Source organism: Phyllostomus discolor, chromosome 11, assembly GCF_004126475.2.
Source record: "Phyllostomus discolor isolate MPI-MPIP mPhyDis1 chromosome 11, mPhyDis1.pri.v3, whole genome shotgun sequence".
NCBI classification, from domain to species: Eukaryota; Metazoa; Chordata; class Mammalia; order Chiroptera; family Phyllostomidae; genus Phyllostomus; species Phyllostomus discolor.
In genome coordinates this window covers 68,837,842-68,857,094 of record NC_040913.2, presented here as the reverse complement: position 1 = coordinate 68,857,094, position 19,253 = coordinate 68,837,842, and the positions used below count along the sequence as shown (strand labels likewise).

General features: G+C 47.7%; 1 protein-coding gene across 1 annotated transcript in view; it reads left to right on the top strand.

Annotated features, from left to right (window-relative positions):
- Nucleotides 1-1,715: 1,715 nt before the first annotated feature.
- CSGALNACT1 (chondroitin sulfate N-acetylgalactosaminyltransferase 1) overlaps nt 1,716-19,253 on the top strand; it is a 250,336-nt gene continuing 232,798 nt past the window's right edge. The window contains exon 1 of the mRNA XM_036011519.1: nt 1,716-1,823. The gene's annotated coding sequence lies outside the window, so the exon portion shown is untranslated. The remainder of the gene's footprint in view (nt 1,824-19,253) is intronic.

Sequence of the window (19,253 nt, the reverse complement as noted above, 5' to 3'; positions counted from 1 at the left end):
AGAAAAATAATAGGAGTCCAAATTCTTATTATTGAAATTAAGTTATTAGGATTTAAATGATTTCCAATTCTGTAGAAACTTGAAATTAAGTCAGTGGTTTTAGGGGAAAAAAAGTAACAATGTACTTTGAAAGTGTGCTGAATCAATGTTTCTATAGCTAGGCTTTCCTGGGGGACTTTCCATCACTGTTCACAATGTTAGGGGATGATGTTCAAGTGCTAGACTGTAGGCACTCAACTGCAAAGCCAGACGGGGGACTATTTTGGCCCAGGAGCTTCTTGTGGTGTCTGGTCTCCTGGGCTTGGCAGGTGGGAGGGGCTCGGGCTCTTTGCAGGCCTGGTGTCTCTGGGCACAGTATTTGCTGCTCAGGCACCACGGCACACACTCTGGGGGACTTTGTGGATGTGTGCAATGGATTGTTTTAGAAAAAAATCCCATGAGTTGGTGCCTCTTTCTTCTTTTTATTAATGTGCTTTTAAAAAAGACAGTTGCCTGCATTTACTTAAGGGCGAACTGGGAATAGCTGAGCAACTCCAGAAGGGCTCAAAAGCACATATGAAGGCAGCGATCCCTTCTGGCAGCTTATTTATTTAACATTTAAGGCAACCCATCTCTTCTCCATTCTAGAAGGCCTCTCAGACCCTCCAAGAGCTGCAGTGCAGAATGCAACACGTACAAATATAGTGCTTGTCTGCCCAGGGGACTTGCTGTGTCTGCCAGTCCTGGCTCCAGTCCCGAGTCATCAACGCCACAATCTTCGTTATATGCAGTTGTCTCTGTTTTGTTTTGTTTTTAACTTTTTGAAAAATTAATTAAGAGAGTTGAACTTCCTAAGGTTGGTCATTAAAGATAGTTCAGTGATTTCTTTTGGAATGCAAGACTTGCAGTGGGGGCAGCTCTCTCTGCAAAACAAGAAGCGTCACACAAGTAGTCGTTAATACTGTATTTACTGCACTTATGAGTAGTTGCCAGTAGCATCATCATTTTCTGGAACACTGTGTTCTGACTCTGGTTGGTTCTGCTGTGGTATCTTTCTAGCCAAAAGAAAGTGGAACGTTGTGAAAATGTCAGGTGAGTTTGGGGGCCAGTTGGCTAGTTATTTCACATGACAAATTTACTTTTGCCTGATTCACTTAGTTGCTAATGGTGTATGGTTGTTCCTGGAAAAAGTTTACAGTGTAAAATATTTATTGAGAACCTCAGTGTGCAGGTTGACTTAGTTACAGAGTTCAAGGAGAGGCAGGTGGCAAATGCCAGTCGAGACTGGCCGGTCCCCCCTAGTGCTTGGGGTTAGATGGGTGTCCAAGTCTGGGTGGTCAGGGCTGGGGCTGGCGTCAGGGCACAGTTGCATGTGCTGGTATCAAAACTGGTGATCACAGACAGGTAAGAACTGAAGAACCTAAATGAGAACAAGGAATCCCCATAGGAGAAAACAGCCCCAAGGAAAGCGTTGGATAGGGAGCTGACTCAGTCAGGCAAGCATCAGGTAAGGCATGGTCAAGTCCGAAGATGTGGGAGGAGACTGCATTAGTCATCGCCCACGGAGTCAAACAGAAAACCTTTAATGCAAGGACTTAGTTACAAAAGTCTTTGGAAGATTTGAAAGCCAAATAGGGGACGATGAGGTCACCCAGCGATTTACCAATAGCAGGAAACCACTAACACCTCTGAGGCTGATGGGAAAAACGAGAAGGAGGGTGGGGTGTTGCTACCAGAGGCCAAGAGCTGAGTCTACACAGAAGCTCCCAGAAGCAGCTGGGACCATCGGGGAAGGCCTGTCTGGTGGGAGTGGAACCCAGTGGAAGGCAAAGCCACTGCTGGAGGTACTGTCCAAGGCAGAGAGCGCAAGGGGAAGACATGCTCTGCCTTCTTTCTCCTCCCTTTCTTTCTTCCTGCCTCCCAGCTAAAAACCTGGCTGGAGCCAGTTGGCAAGTGTGTCTGGAAAGGTAGTTTGCCCAGGGGTGTGGGGGGTGGGGCAGTGGGGAGAAGGGCTGGGAGTGGATCAGATTGCACACAGGCAAACCCCCAGCACCGGGGCACAAGTCTGGGGCCGGGTTGGGGGAGACTCACGTGTGCTGACAGGAGGCCATAGGCTGATGGACCCCACTGGAGCACAGAGTAAGACTTCACCGAGGGGTAAAGAGCCTGGAGCATTGGCCTTCCGTGGTTTTCCAAGGCTGGTGCCTGAGAGCCCTGCGTGTGTGGGGGGTGACTGCCCTCTGGCCCACTGGACGCTCAGGCACACCTGGGGGAGGTGGCATCCTTTCCAGGATGCAGGCACTCTGCTAGATTCCTGCCCCATGTGAGGCCTCAGCGGCCGGCCCCTGACCAGAACTCCCAGAAACCACCCTGTGAGTGGTCGAAACTCTCCGGATGAGTGACGGAGAGTTCCATGACCGTGAGTACTAATGTAAAGGAAAGTTCTGTAGAGAAAGGGTTCTTTCATGCCTTTCTGCCCTGGACAGCTACAGAAGCAGCACTTCTCTGAGTCGTATAAATTCTCAGCCGTGAATTAGGACATCTGCTGGTCTCTGTCCCCTTTCCAGTCACTCTATTTAGAAAGATTGTCATTTGTCATCATCCCTGCCATCATTTATGACCATCTCCATTGTCATCACTCCAGGCATTGAATCCGCTGTAAGTAGAACATTGTATTATCTGCGTGGTGGTGAAGGGGTGAGGTCAGCTCGATTCAGCTGTTTGTCACCATGGTAATTATCATTTGTGGAGCCATTAATATATGCCAGGCTCTGTGCTTTAAGAATAGTTACACAGGGGTTCTCGTGTGACTCAGAATCACCTCCAGGGCTTGCTAATGTGCAGATAGCTCCTTCCACTTGTGGCCTCCCGCTGTGTGTCTGGTGCAGCAGGTGTGGAGGGGGGCCTGACAGTTTGCACTTCTCAGCAGTATCCGGTTGTCCTGCTGCTGCTGGCCTGGGGCCCCACCTCGGGAACCTCTGCGTTGGTGGCTTGGCTCTTTGCGGAGGCAGGTATTCCCATCTCCATCCTGCAGCCGAGGAACTGAGGCCTGACGAGGTTGCCGGACTAGTTAGAGGCACATGGCTGAGCGGCAGCGGTGGGAGGTCTCTGGCGGGTCAGCTGTTGGTGTCCTCCCCGGCCTGACAGTCTTGGCCAGGCCCAGACCACCCCTTAGGGCCTTGGCTCCGCAGGTCCCATGGCTGCCATTGTCAGTGGGCCAGGCCATTGGACACCTGCGGAATTTGTGTTTGGTCTTACAAATTTCTTTCTTAAATTTTATTCTCTGGTGAAAGTAAATTGGTGGGTTACTTTTTTTTTAATGGGGTGTTGTTTATATTGGTTTGAGGATCTTCCCCTTTTGGCACAAATGCCCGTGCTGGCTGAGGCTGGTGTGTTGTCTGAGGCAGCGAAGCCCCACTCTGGGTGTTCGGAGAGGGAGCCTCCGCAGGACCAGCGGACCGCTGTGCCAGGACTCCCTGGGGGTTTGGTGGGGCACCTGGGCCCCGCCCCCTGCACTGTGGGGCATTTGCCACCATGCTCAGACCTCCCCTTCTGCCCCGGTGCCTGGCCTGTTGCCTGCATTTTGTTTCGCAGTAAACCAAGGATGCGTCGAATAAAATCAGCCTCCCACATGGATGGACGTGCAGCCTTCCCCAGGGACGGCCGCAGAGTCGTGGGCCCCCGAGCCCTGCTCCCCTACACCACGCCAGCACACTGGCCTCCTTTCCCGAGTTGCCCATTGTACCAAACGGCCCGCAGGAAGACCCAGGGCTGATAAAAAGGGTGCGATAGTATGCATAACACGCCACCTCCTTCCCTTCTGGGTTTCAGTCACATATTAATTATTAATCCAGCGTGTCTTTATTTTTTCATCTGCACGCTGCAAATGTGAACTCCAGCCATGTATTTTTAAACAGCGCCGTTCTGATCAAGCAAATTTGAATATCTCATGTAGGTTATTACAAGTGGGCTTTGCTTGTAAAGGAAAAAGCTGTTTTACATATGGTTTCTATTTTTTCATCATGGTAAACTGTAGCCAGATCCTGAGTTAGGAGAATTGTGAGCCGTTTGCTATTGAGTAGTTCTCTCGATCACACTCGCAGTGGCTCCCATCGTGTCTCCTTCGCAGAAATAGCGAGTTCAGACCCCAAGTAGACTGATCTGTGTCCTGGGCCCCAGAGTATATTAGAACAATCGATGCATTCATAATAATATAGATAATCTGGAGAACAGAAATGTGAAAACAGCGTTACTTGGCTATAGATGTGGTTGATGTTGCCACGTGGAGAGAAAAGATGTAAAATCGCATTTTCTGTTAGTTTACAAATCGGTTCCAAAAGTACTCATGTATTAGTTACCCCACCAATATTAGGGAATCCGTTAGAAGATAACTGCTTGTGACCTTTTTTTAAAACACAGTTTTCAGGCTCTGGTAAATTTGTACCTGTAGGACTCTAAAATCTAGTTTTGTATTTTATATAATGGATTTAAAACAATAGGAAATTCTCACCATATTCCTCCTAGAATTGTTACGTAGAAGCCGGAGTCTTCTACAGTCGCGCACACCTGTTGTTTACTGCTGCACAGCAGACCTTCCCCGAGGCGGCTCGAAACAGCGGCCGTCACGGACTGAGTTCACAAATGGGAAGTCTGGGCAGAGCTCGGCAGGGAAGGCTGGCGCACGTTCTGCACGTTCCCTGAGCGGCTCAGCCGAGGGTTGGAAGGGTCAGGGGGAAGGGAGGGTGGGGGGAGGAGCTAGAGAGTCCTCTTCCCATGTGGCCACTCCCATGGCTGGGGAGTTGGCGCTAGCTGCAGACTGGGAGCTCAACTGGGGCTGGGCGCCAGGAGCCTTGGTTCCTCTTCATGTAAGACACCCCATGACGTGCCTGTGCTTCCTCAGACCGCGGCAGCCGGGCCCTAAGAGTGATTGTCCTGAGAGAAGCAAGTGGCGAGCTGTGATGAGGCTTCTTGAGAGCCTCAGAAGTCTCATGGCATGACTTCTGCTGGGCTCTGTTGGTGGGCCAGTGCGGAAGGGCTAGGGACTGCAGACTCTCCCTGCTGATGAGGGAATTGCCACAGAATTTGACCTGTTTTAGAACTGCCGCACCCTGATAGGAGCCTCTGATGAACCTTTAACAGTGGCTTCTAAAGGAAAGTCTTGGTCACTTGTTGACAGGGTGAGGCTGTGCGGCTCCCCACAAATCACATGGCCCAGTGGAGTCTGTCTCGGCCCCTCCGCTGGGTGTGTGCTGAGTGGAGCCATGTCCCTGAGGTCTGCAGAGCAGTGGGCTGGATGTAAGAGCCGGGTGAGGGCAGTTCTGTTGGGATGGCAGGGAGGGCGTCAGGCTGCAGGGCTACCAGGAAAGGTTTAATGATGATGATGATGATGAGGTGGAGAGTGCAGGTATGGACTGTGCTTTCAAAACGCTTGGCGGAGGCGCGAAGAGCGAAAGGGCAATAACAAGAGGGTGGCACCCAGCCAGCCAGCAAGCATTTTCTTTTTTCTTTTTCAAGGATGGGAGAGTTCGTAGGGTGAAGGAAAGGAGCCAATACAAAATGTAAGGCGGTGTTTTCCCCATTCACCTGTGTGATTTAATTTTTCGTCTAGATTTCCTTAAGTGCAGGGATCACAGCCCAGTTTTGTACACGATGGGCCCATTAAAAATGTGCTGCAGAACAAAGGAATTCCACCTGTAGAAGAGCATGGTGCTTGGGGGGTGCTCACCACCTGTCCTAGCCTCCCTCCTTCCCTTCCAGGGCGTGGCCCTTTGCCTGTCATTTTGTTTCACAAGAGACCACGAAGATTTTAGATAAAAGTCTCCCACACTGATGGATGCTGTGGTCACCCCCAGTGACCTTCACTGGAATTCATAATGAGTTCTCCTTTTACTCTTACCTCAAACGCCTCAACAAGAAACTATCTATTTTCCCAAATTATTCATTGAAGTAAAGCAACCCATAGGTAGGCCCACAGCTCGGGGGCTCCAAGAAGCCCCCAGGGACCAAAGCAGTAGCTGTCAGAGCATCATTTTCTCGCAGGGTGTCAACTGCTTATCTATAAAATGGAGTGTGGACACCTGCTTCGGAGGGATGTTGTGAGTGAGGAGAGATGGATCACTTTTGTACAAGCGCTTTCCAAACGGTCACAACTGCGATCTGCGGAGCCTGTGCTAATGTCAGAAACTGATGATTTGTATTCCTGGAGGCCGCTGGGGGTGTTTATATTTCATTAGGAATCTGACTTTTTCTCTGAGGGTCATAGAGCATCTGCTTCAGTCAGTTTTCCATTTTTTGACTTGTGTTAGAAATTGGCAGGGAAATGTCAGCAAATGAAAAATTGCAGCGGTTTTTTGCTTCATGATCTACAGTTGTAATGGACATAGTAATACCAGTACTATCCACGTGTAGTCTTTCTCTCTCTTTTCTAAGGAGTGAACACCACCGACTGGAGTAAACAGTGAGTGGGAGAAGGGTGCTCCATCGGTGGAACCATGTCTTTAGAAGCCAGATTTTCTCTGACACGTGAGAATTGGCTGAAGACATTTCCAAAGTCACTCCTATTAGTGTGGTAATGGTCTGAGGCACACACCATGTAGAGAGTAATGCAACCCAGTTTATAATTTGTGCTAATTAACTGCTAGATAAAAAGAATTTCAGCTTTCGTTAATTTCATTTTCTAGTAACTTGCACATCTGTACAGCACATATGCGCATTGCACCAGATTATTGTTGCAATGCGCATATATGTGATGGTTTTCAGTAAGGCACCTCTTTCAGATCAACTACGGCCTTTCCAAACCAACACTTCTAATGGGGACCAAGGGTGAGACGTGAGTTGTGTGTTTATTTCCTAAGTGTTTCTGCTCGGCAGAGGAAGAGCGTGGGTTGAAGTGATCACAGGTAGAGGCCGATACTGGAGTTTGGTGCCGAGCTTAGGGGCGATCTGAGGCCCCCAGGATATCTGCTTCCTTCCGGTGGAGTGAAAGTCACAAGTGCAGTCCCACCGTGCACACCGCTGCAGTTCTTCACCAACAGAGGCCCTTAAATGGCAGAGAGCATTGGAAAAACCTGGCTTTGGCATTTGCATCTCCTAGTGTGTGTGCTTCTGTGTTCTATAAGATTTTGTCCCTGGCAGGAATTTCTCTGTCAGGCGTGAGAGGTAGACCTAGGTGGCCGTTTTTGGAAGTGCAGTCAGTGAAGGGAGAGACGTGACCAACCGTCAGCCCCATCTCTAGGTCCATCACCACAGTGACCCCTGTGGTTTACCTAGGGTGCTACTGGCCTGAGGCTGTCCCTCTCTGGGATTGCCACATCCCCAGTGTCCTCACCCAGGCCAGCTAGTGCTTTCTGTGCTAACTAGGGGTGAGGGGGAGGTGGTGAACAGCCTCCGTCTGCAGAGGAGCCTGAGCTCCGTGTGGCCCATGTTTCTGTGGGAACCGAGCATTCAGAAGAGTGCACGTTTGTTTGGGCTTTTGCCATCACATCCATGTTGGGGACACCCCTTCTGTGTGTGGTCTTGGTGGCAGGCAGGCATTCACCCTGGCTGATCACAGGCATGCCTCCCAGAACAGCCAACTGGATGCTCTTTCCCCTGGAATTTTGAAGCTTTTACAAATTTTTTAGATTTTATTTATTTATTTTTATAGAGAGGGAAAGGGAAGGACAAAGAGAGGAAGAGAAACATCAACTGAGGGAGAAGACATCCTATACATCCCAGCTGGGGACCGAACCTGCAACCCAGGCATGTGCCCTGATCAGGAATTCAACTGGTGACCTTTCACTTTGTGGGGACAACGCCCAACCCACTGAGCCACGGGTCAGGGTAGGAATCTCAGCTCTGGAGCAAGCAGTTCACAGAGGAAAGATGAGTGGATCTGTCTGTGGCCATGGTGGTGGCATTCCCGTGGGCTGTGTCAATGCCCCGTGGGTCCCTCCTGTGGATAAAGCAAGAGTGAGCTTTTGTTAGTCTGATATTTTCTCTTAAACTGGCAAGTGTTAGATTTAGCCCTGTTATCAAGCCCTGACTGACATAGAGACCCCCTCCCCTGGGTGGCCTCCGGGTTGCCATTGGTTTCACACTCTCTTTTTTGCCCTTCATTTCTGGGGCATTCTTGTGGGTCTTCTCCTGCCCTGGGTGGAGCATGGAACAGCGCTGATGGTCCCATCCTCCATTAGCCCAGGTGAGTTTACCTGAGGAGGAGAACCGGGGTCCTCTTGCCTTTGTTGTGCATGGCTAATGGGTGTCATCACTGTGGTCTCTACCTTTGTGGGACACTTTACTTGAGCACATATGCACCTGATCCTTTTGATGTCTGCATACAGGTAGATACTACTATCCGAGTAGTATGGGTGATCCAACAGCTTCAGTGGAGCTACGTGATTGGGTTGTAGAGCTGTTAACTGGCAGAAATAGGGCTTGAGTCGTGACATATCTCTCGGATACATCAGAGTTAGCCTTGTCACGAAACATCCTTCATTGAAAGATCACACCTATCAGACTGAGAAATCTCAGCTACTGAGAATTGCGGATGAGGAATATTTGAGTAAGAAGAGTTACCAGCTGGTGTCATCACCACAAACAGTCTTGTTCTGAGTTCCCTAGGGGCGTGTGGTTCATGTTAGGTCCCATTGCCTGGGTAGGTGAGGGGCTGGTAGGCTGAACACCTTCTCTCTCTCTTTTCCACTTGAGACAACACTGGGCTCTGCAACAGTGACGGTCAAGGGCTCTAGTCCCAACCCATCGGCAGCTCCTTCAGTCCCCACGGGACAGCCTGGCGGGTCAGCTCCCAAGTCTGGGCAGTTTACATTGAAGTGCTCTTTTTATAGAGCTATTTGACGCTAAGAACTAGTTAATACTAATTAGGATCATCCCAAAATAACTTTCCCCCCTTTTTTCTCAAATAATATATGCTTATTGCAGATAGATTAGGAAATACAATAAACAAAAAAGTAAAGAAAAATTAGAAAATACAAATAAACAAAAGAAAATAAAGAAAAAGTCTCATCTTGCCACCTGGAAATAACCACTTTAAATGTATATTTTCCAGACCTTCTTTCTGTTTAAATTTTTACTACCTTGTACTAGCTATAGTTCTTAGTATCTTTCAAACCTAATCTCATCAAGTGCTTCCCAATTCGCAAGATATTATAATCCTTATTTTGTAGAAAAGGGAACTTCGGCTTAAAGGGGCCTGTCTAATTTCAAAGGTTGTGCTTTTACATAAATGTACGTGTACATTTAAAACATGTACACTGTACTTCCGGCAAGATGGAGGAATAGGTGGACGTACCGTACCTCCTCGTACAACCAAGATTAGAAAAACATTAATTTACAACAATAATTTACTATCAGAATAACACCCAGATCCGGCAGAGGATTTATCTGAATGGAAGTTGGGCAGCCAAGAAGTTGAAGTAGACGCGTTCATCTGGACTGGTAGGAGAAGACGAGCAGGGCGGGCGGGCGCGGGGCTGGCTCGGGTCGGCGGCGCGCGGAGGTCGGGGAAAGTTTGGCGCGAAATCGGCGCGACAGCCCTCCGGGGGCGCAAGAACGCAGCGGTAATCCCTGAGTACGCAAGCTGCGGCTGGCAGACCCAGAGGGGTAGCGACTGTGGACCAGGGCAGAACTCGCGGCCCGGAAGCCCAGACAAGGGTCTGAGTCCAGGAGAATGGAACTACCGCCATTGTTTTCTCCTGCCCCGCCCCCACATATAACGTCACAATCTAGCGACTGGGGTGCCCAGCCCCAGTGAGCACCTAAGGCTCCGCCCCGCACCGTAACAAGAGCAACTAGATGGGGGTGGGGGTGGGGGAAGGAGAGACAGGGGAAAAATATGTTTTCAACAAAGCAGATCAGTCCCCCAGGACTCATCCTTTTGAGCGACCAAGAATTAGCCAATCTATCAGATGTGCAGTTCAAAACACTGGTGATCAGAAAGCTCACGGAACTGGTTGTTTTTGGACACAATTTAGATGAAAGGATGCAGGTTACCATAAAAGAGATGCAGGAAGATACGCGGAGGAGAGCCAATAGTGAAAGGAAGGAATATGAGTCTCAAAACAATACAGTGGACCAGAAGGAAGATAGAATCAACCAAGCAGGAAAGCATGATGAAATAAGAATTCAAAAAATTGAGGAAAAGATTAAGAGCATCCAAGACACCTTTAAACGTTCCAATATCTGAATTATAGGGGTACCAGAATTGGAAGGGGAAAAGCAACTGATTGAGCACGTATTTGAACAAATAATAAAGGAGAACTTCCCCAATCTGGCAAAGGGAACAGTTTTCCAAGAAATCCAAGAAGCTCAGAGAGCCCCAAAGAAGTTGGACCCAAGAAGAAACACACCAAGGCACATCATCATTACATTAGCCAAGGTAAAAATGAAGGAGAGAATCCTAGAAGCAGCAAGAGATAAGGGGACAGTCACCTACAAAGGAGTTCCCATCAGACTGTCAGCTGATTTCTCCAAAGAGACCTTACAGGCAAGAAGGGGCTGGAAAGAAATATTCCAAGTCATGAAAGACAAGGACCTACATCCCAGATTGCTCTATCCAGCAAAGCTCTCATTTAGAATGGAAGGGCAGAAAAAGTGCTTCTCAGATAAGGTCAAGTTAAAGGAGTTCATCATCACCAAGCCCTTATTTTATGAAATGCTAAAGGGACTTATCTAAGAAAAGAAGATAAAGAAAAGACATGTATAGTAAAAGGACAGCAAACTCACAAATATTAACAAGCACACCTAAAGCAAAACCAAAAGAAACTAAGTAAACAATTAGAACAGGAACAGAACCACAGAAATGGAGGGCACATGGAGGGTTAGCAGCAGGGGGGTGGGAGGAGGAGAGAGGGGGAAAAGGTATAGAGAATAAGTAGCATAGAATGTAGGTTGAAAATAGATAGGGGGAGGGTAAGGACAGTATGGGAAATGTAGAAGCTAAAGAACTCATAAGTATGACACATGGACATGAACTAAAGGGAGGAAATGTGGGTGGGAGGGGGGTACAGGGGGGAGGGAAGAGAAGGGGGAAATGGGACAACTGTAATAGCATAATCAATAAAATATATTTTAAAAAAACATGTACACTGTAATATACATGTACAGTGTACACTATAATGTATGTGTCCATTATAGACGTGTGGTTGTGAGATGAGTGCTTACCGGGCACCGCCTCCGGAGCTCACTCGGGCCGCAGCTGGCCCGTGCAGCAAGGGTCGTGTCACACTTGCGTGTGCTGGGCCGCAGCGGGAGTGTGTGAGCTGGATGGGCCCGGGTTTTCTGGGGCCTGATGCTTAGGCAATTTTGGTTTTCTTTTTAAGAAAAAAACATACCATTTCAAGTTACAGAATTAGATACAAACGTGCCTGTTTACAATGAGAAAAACAATCACAAGAAGTCACTGATGCTTTGGAGAGTCAAGCCCCCTTTTTCCTTGTGAACTCCCCTCCAGCAGCCGACCAGAAAAGCTAACCTGATAAGGCTTGCGGATGGGAACCTGGCCTTTCCTCCTACCCAGGGCGTTCTGCCCTCCCAGGGCTGGGGTCAGGAAGGGGCCTTGCTGCCGAAGCTTCATTGTCTTCCCGGGCTGAGCAGGAGACAGGGCGCCAGGGAGGTCGGGCTCCCAGGGCTGTGGCAAGGGGAGGAGAGCTCAAGGGGGCTGCGGAGCGTCACCCCAGCAGGAGTGACACGAAATTCTTGTCTTGTTTCAAGGTGCTGTAAATATTTGCTGGCATTTTCTTCGCCCAGTTTTATGGTTCCATGTCTTGTCTTTGTTAAATCTTATTTATTATTAGTATTTCCCCCCAAATCTTAACCAGTTGCTTCAATACTATTTGTTTGCAATTTTTTTTCATGTTCTGTTCTAGGTAGTTACTTTTGTTTTTCGTGTAGAAGGGATCTTCTATCCTCCCCCAGACTCTTTTCTGACTGGATGCTGTTGGTATGTATACGGGCCTTAAAAAAAAAAGAATTTGGCATACTACCAAATTCTTAGTAATTCTAATGGTTTTTCAGTTGTCAGGCCTTTTTATCTTGTTTCTACTTTCTGAAACCCATTTTTGGAGTGGGCTCTGATCAGTAAAGTGCTAAAATGACAGGCCCCTCAGCCGTGGGAGGCGGCTAGGGCATGTGGATATCATCTTTGTGACCTGATCGGGCAGGATTACCGATCAGAATGATCGTGATCGACCGAAGTAGGGTCAAGGTCGGGATGCACAGAGTTTATCACAAGTCATTGCAGGCTCGACCAAGTGTGGGTCACAGGGCACGGAGTGAACTGCAGCACAGTCCAGTCACACATCCTGAGCTGACGTGGGCTCTGTTTCGGTCCTGCGACAGAACACAGCGGTTTCTTGGTGTCCCCATCCGTCCTGTCCCTCATGGCATGTCTATTCCCCCAGGGTTGTTTAACAGGATGCTGTGCTCCGGGCGAACTCGGCCTACCTGCTCTTCATGGAGTAAAGGGCTGCAGCGCACGGAGCCAGGTGGCATTGAGCGCAGATTTTAGGGATTTCCTAAACATTTGAGTGTCACTGGGTGTCCATACTGGTGGGGCTCCCGCTGCAGCACCCTGCCTTCAGATGCCCCGCGGGGCTGTGTTACCCGTCTTCTGTGCCTGTCGGACAGGCTGCTTGCGCCCAGGCCCCTGGTGTGGGCAGGCAGGCCTGTCCCAGAGCAGCAGCTTCGCTCAGGCTGTGCTGTGTCACGGCCCTGGCCCACATGGAGGTGAGTAACCTGAGACCTGTATCATCTTGTGGTTTAGATGGATTTTTCTTGAACATTGTTTCACTCGGAAACACCATAATCTGTGGGCTTTACACCCCTGTGTGGTTGCTGAGTGCTGTTCTGCAGGAGAACCAGCAGGGGGGAGGCTGCAAGTCCCAGGGGTGCGGCAGTGACTGGGGTCGACTGGGGTCATCTTCTACCTTACAGGTGTGGTGTGTGGCAAAGGGAAGTGTCCCCAGTGGGGAAAGGGGGGCAGAAATCTGGGAACCTTCTGTTTGGGGAGTGCTGGGAGCCATTTTATTTCTAATTAAGAAGAGGCCTAGGAAGGGAAGTTAGTTTGCCAGCTCATTAGCAGACTTGCTGTGCAGACCTCCCCGCACGTGGCCCGGTGGCCAAACGCAGGCAGAGGAAAGACATCCCGCCCCTAACAGGTGCTGGGCCTGGGGCAGGAATACACACAGAGGCTTCCACACCATGTTTCTAAATAAATACTTCATTAAAAACGTTGTTTCAATTATAGTTTACATTCAGTATTATTCTGTATTAGTTTCAGAGGTACAGCGTAGTGGCTATTTCAAGTGCCCACTCGGCCCCATGACTACCAGTTTGTGCCTCTCAGTGCCTTCACCCTTCCCACCCATCCCCCAGCCCTCCTCCCCTCTGTAGACCATCAGTCTGTTTTCTGCACCTGCGAGTCTGTTTCTATTTTGTCTGTTTTGTTTATTTTGTTCTTTAGATCCCACATATAGTAAAATCATACGGTATGGCTTATTTCACTTAGCATAGTACCCCCCAAAACTAAATAAGTATTTCAAAGTTATAAGTCAACCTTTGCATAAACCCAGTTCTATCCTCCTGTCTTAATAAATACACCTTCCTGTCATCCTGGATGGCCAGAGTCAAATCCCCAGACTCCTCAGGTTCTTGTCTAGAATCTCCCTGTGGTACGAATAGGCATCCCTGGCCCCAGGTCCCACGTTTGGCCGCACCCTCTGCAAACAGCCTCCCTTGTACAAACTGGAGGTGTGTTCCACCTTTGAGAGGCTGAACCAGGAAGGTGCTGGAGCAGGCCCCACGGGCCTGTGGCGTGGTCCGGGTAGGTGCATCCCAGGGCTCTGTGAGCTCCTGGCCCCTGGGCATGTGTGGCTGGAGGAGGTATGTGCAGGGCCCTCTAAGCATGGTGTCCAGCACATAGGCTGAGCCTCTTGCCCAGCCTAAGATCGGTTGGGTGGGGGATGGAGATGGGAGGAGTGGGCAGGGTGGACAGGAGCTTGAAACCCATCCAGGGCAGGTGAGGTGCTGTGAGGGGTGCGATTGGGCACCCCAGGCACAGGGGCAACAGGAAGTGCCAAACTGTGTTCTTAGAAATGCCCTTTTAACTTCTGGATTGTGGGTGATTCGTGCACAGAATCACCATGCGTCAGAGGTGGGCCCAGTGGATATGTCCTGCCCCGCCTCTGACCCCTCTCCTTCCCAGTGCCCAGTGTTTCTGTATAGTGTGGCTGTGGTGTTGGGGGAAACGGGTTTGCTGTGGTGGAAGGAGCTGCTAGTGGGGTGGGGGATGGGGGGGGGCGCGGGGGAGCAAATGGCTTCTGTCTCTCTGCTCCCGTCTGCTTGCTCTGCTCTTACAGGTCTGCTGGGCTGGTCCTCATTCTTTGCCTCAGCTCCCCACCGTCACCCGATATCTGTCTTTCCACTTCATTTCTGTTCTCATTCTCACTTCCTTCTTTTTGTCTGAGAATCTCTTTCCTCCCGATGGTGGTGGCTTGGCAGGGGTAGCGGGGGCTTTATAGGGAGGGGAGACATGCTTCTCTTGCATCCCAGTGGGCTGGGATATCATTGTCATTGTACCGTGTTCAGGTGTTTTACAAATTAAATAAGGTTTTGTGGGCTGACATGGAAACGCAAGTATCCCTAATAACATTATTTCTATGGAGAAGTACCTTCCAGGTTTCACGTAACTGATTTGCAAATGAACTTTCAGAACAAAACGTGCTTGTCAGTGTGGCTGTTATTTTTAGAGTTTGGATGTGAAAAGTGTTCTGTGTACGTCAGTAAATGAATTTAATTAAGCCTAAACTGCTGTGTGGGGCCCCTTCCATTTCTGAAGTGTCAGTGATTTGTGTCCATCTCCCTTGTTTTAGTGGGTGAGGAAGCTGCTTTCAGGCAACGTGGAGTGATCTATATAAAAGGAAACACAAAGCTCTCTCTGGAGCCCGGCCTCTGATCCCACCCTGCTGCTGTCTTCTGTTCCTATCAGGATATAAGCATGCCTTTTGCTTATCAGAGGATCCGGCCCCAGAGTCTGTTTGGGGGCAGGGAGCTCAGGGAGGGTGTGCAGGGGCTTGTGATGGCCTGGGACCCCAGTGGGTGCTGCCGGAGCCCACCTGTGCGCACAGGAACCTCAATCCCGCTAGAGCTCATTAGATTTCATGCACATGGTCATGCTAGAGTGAGACCATGTTTGAAGAGAAGAAGCAAGAATCGTAGCTTTTTAGAGTTTAAAGATGGCCACGGGGCCATTCAATCAACATTCTCAAACAGTGTCCTCCTCCCTATTTTAAGGTGAGATTGGTCTGTACGTGGAGTGCATTGTTGGAAATGTTTTTATGGCTTTGCAGCGGTCTTGAACTGCCTTATCTTTCAGAGTTCTGGTACCTACAATAACAACTACCGTTTTTCAGGACTGGATGAAATTTATTTTCTGTGGTACTGATTGCATAACATCCATGAGGCTGTTGGCCATCTATAATATATAATATCTTTATATTCTGAAGAGCTCTCTTTCATGGATCAAGAGGTACAGAATTTTTCCTTTTTAAAAAAATGTTTTTAAGATTTTTGATTCATTACATTCCAGGAGTTCCTTTTTATTTCTCTCGGCTACCTTGAAGTCCTTTCAGCCACGGCTTTTTTCCTTGACCTTTCCCTGTGAGCCTTTAGTTTTGGATCTCGTTTCGTTAATAAGCTGGGGACCCAGGAATATTCCTTAAGCTTATTTACCTTCTCTGTGGGGTGCCTGATTTGCACGCATGTTGAACATCATTAGTGATTGCTCAGCTATGAGGACGACATAAGACAAGACTCCTCAAGTTGAGCTGCCCTTTTCTGTGGCTTCTCCTAGAATGGTTTTTGCACGTCACTGGTTGTCTGATGAATAACCAGTGCCAGTCTGGAGTTTCCCTGTCCCTTTTCTGACCTTTTTCTGTTGGCTAGTTTTCACTATTTCACACTGATTCTCACCACCGGATCTCAGGCCCCAAAGCAAATATACAGAGACCTTTTTCTACCTCCTGCCCATCCCTTTGCCTCTGATCGTTGGGTTTTTAGGTTAAAGTGATTGTCTAACATTTGGGATCAGTCCCAGAGGAAATGACTTGGGAAATGTGTTTTTATTGTAGCCGAGCAGCGTTTAGTGGGGTGTGATGTTTTTCAGACAACTTGAAAATTCCAGTCATCTGTACCATAACATTTCCCACAGAGGAGTCCTCCCTGCTTCCACGCTGCATTCTGCACAGCACGTTCCCCATCCACATATCCTCACGCTTCAGAATGACTTCTCACACCTTTTCTCCTCGAGCCTCCAACATCTCCTCGCCCTTCCTTACTATCATCTGGTGAGCTTGCCTTTTGTTTCACTGATGAAGTGAAAACGCGTTGAAGACAGTGACTATATCCTTTCAGGGCAGAAACTACGAGCCCGTCCCATCGATACTTCTGGACTCTGGTTTTGCCCCGCTAAACCATCGTATTCAGCCAGGCCCTGTCCACGGTCTGTGCTGCTTCTTGCTCTGGATTCTGTCTCCTCTCGCCACTCAAGGGTGGCCTTTAAAGTTCATCTTTTTCTTCCTACATCATTGACTTTTCCTCTTTTCTGAGTCAGTAATATCAGTGTCCAGCAACACCTTCTATCTTAAAAAATGTGCTCTTGAACTCCCCAGGCTGTAGCTACCACTCCTGTCTCCTCCCCTGTACTGTAAACCTTTCAAAAGAACATCTACACTCCTCCCTCCCTCCCTCCATTCCTTCCTTCCTTCTTAAATAGTTTGGCTTTCATCCCCGCCCCTTTGCCAAACAGTTCTTACCAAGATCACCGATAACTTTTACCGTCGTCAAATCCAATGGTTGGTTCTCAATCCTTTTTCATACTTGGTTCCTCAGCAGCATTTGACAGAATCCTCTCCTCTTCTTGATTTTCTTCCCTGACTCCAGGACCTAGCTTTTCAGTTCTTCTCTCTTTTCATTCCCATCACTGTTGGTGGTTTCTCTTCCTCTTGCCAGTGTCTCCCACTGGACACCACAGGCTCAGCCATCGACTCTCTTCTTTTCTCTGTTCACTCACTCGACAGATGTTCTTATCTAGTTTCATGATTTTATTTCTCCAGGTATTTATTTTTGGTCTTAATTTCATTATTTTCTCCTTTTTATACAGCAATGATGTCTATTAGATCTTTAAGATCGTTCCAGTTTCCCGAGGCTGTGAGTTTTATATGACTCTCTTATCTTATTCTCTCTCTTCTTCCTATGCGGTAATGTCTATTGATTCAAGTTTACTGAGTTTTCCTCTTTCATCTCCATTCTGCTTTTGCAAGGGCCCCATGAGTTTTTGATTATAGGTATTCTAGTTTTCAGTTCTGTAATTTCCATTTGGTGCTTATTTATAGTTTCTGTTTCCCTGCTGGGAGCACCCAGCTTTCCATCGATTTTAAGAATACTTACCTCACGGAACATAACTATAATAGCTGCTTTAAAGCCTTCGCCTGAACATTCTGTCATCTTAGTCATGTTGAGTTGGCATCTATTGATTATCTTTTCCCTTGGGAGCTATTCACGTTTCCCTGGTTCTTTCTTCATCAACTAATTTTGCATAGTCCTGAATGTTATGTTGTGTAAACTCTGGGTCCTTTTGCAATCCTGGAGAATGTTGGTGTTTTTTGTTTTAGCAATCCACATGGCTCGGGATAGACCCTGCTCTGTCTCACCCTCTCTGAGTGGAGGTTTTAACACAGTGGAGTTTTCCAAAGGCTCTGCCTTCTGTTCTAGGTCTGTCCTGACACATGCAACCGAGGCGTGAACTTGAGACTTGGCTGGGTTCACAGACAGAAGTAGAGGATCCCCATCTCTAGCTTTCTTTTCTCCGTGGTTCACTCACACTTTTTGATTCATAGGCGAGAGAGAGAGATGGGTTTCCTTTCGGAGATCTGTCTGACTGTGCACTTCTGTGAGTGGGTCCTACCCCTGGAGAGAAGCCAAGAGAGGGAGTGAGCGAGGGAGAGGGAGAGGAGAATTAACCATTTGCAGGTCACTTTTCTAACTTTTGCCTCCTTTCTACACTCTACTTTTCCCCCATGTTTTATTGTCATAAAATACACATAACGTAAAATTTACCATCTTAACCATTTTAAGTATATAATTCAGTAGTACTACATGCATTAATAATGCTGTGGGGCCATCACCACCATCCATCTCCATCGCTCTTTTCATCTTGCAAAATTGAAATCTCTTTATCTGACAAAACTGGAACTCTGTACCCATTAGATGATGACTCCTCATTTCCCCCAGTCCCTGGAAACCCCCGCTCTACTTTCTGCTTCTGTGGTTTTAACTACTCCAAGTGTCTCATATAAGTGGAATCATACAGTAGCTGTTTTTTTTTAGTGACTGGCTTATTTTGCTTAGGGTAATGTTTTCAAGGTTCATTCATGTTCTCCTATATATCAGAATAGACTTCCTTTTTAAGGCTAAATAATATTTCATCACATGTATATACCACATTTTGTTGATCTGTTCCGCTATCTATGGACACTTGGGTTGCTTCTACATTTTAGGCACCGAGGATAATGCTGCTATGAACACGGGCGTACAAATACCTCCTCGAGACCCTGATTTCAGTTCTTTTATGTTTATGTTCATAAATGGAAATGCTGGATCATGTGGGAATTCGATTGTATTTTAGTTTTCTGAGAAACCAACACACTACTTTCCAGGCACACCTTTTTATGTTCCACTAACAGTGTACAAGGGTTTCAATTTCTCCACATCCTCACCAACATTTGTTATTTTCTGGGTTTTTTTTTCTTGATAGCAGCCATCCTAACGGATGTGAGGTGGTATCTCATTGTAGTTTTGATTTGTATTTCCCTAATGATCCGTGATGTTGAGCATCTTTTCATGAGTTTATTTGCCGTTGTACGTCTAGCCTCGAGAAGTATCTATTCAAGTTTTTAGCCCATTTTTGGACTAGGTTTTCATTGCTGTTGTTATTGTTGAGTTTTAGGAGTTTTCTGTATATTCTAGATACTAATTCCTGATCAGGTATATGATTTGCAAATATTCCCTCCTCTTCTGTGGGTGCCTTCTACCGCTGTTGACATTGGCCTTTGGTGCACCAAGTGTTCATTGTTAATGAAGTCCATTTTGTCTATATTTCTTTTGTTGCCTGTACCTTTGGTATCCCATCTGAGAAGTCATTGCCATACCCAAGATCACAAAGCTTTGTCCTATGTTTTCTAAGAATTTTATAGTTTTAGGTCTTCGATACATTTTTGAGT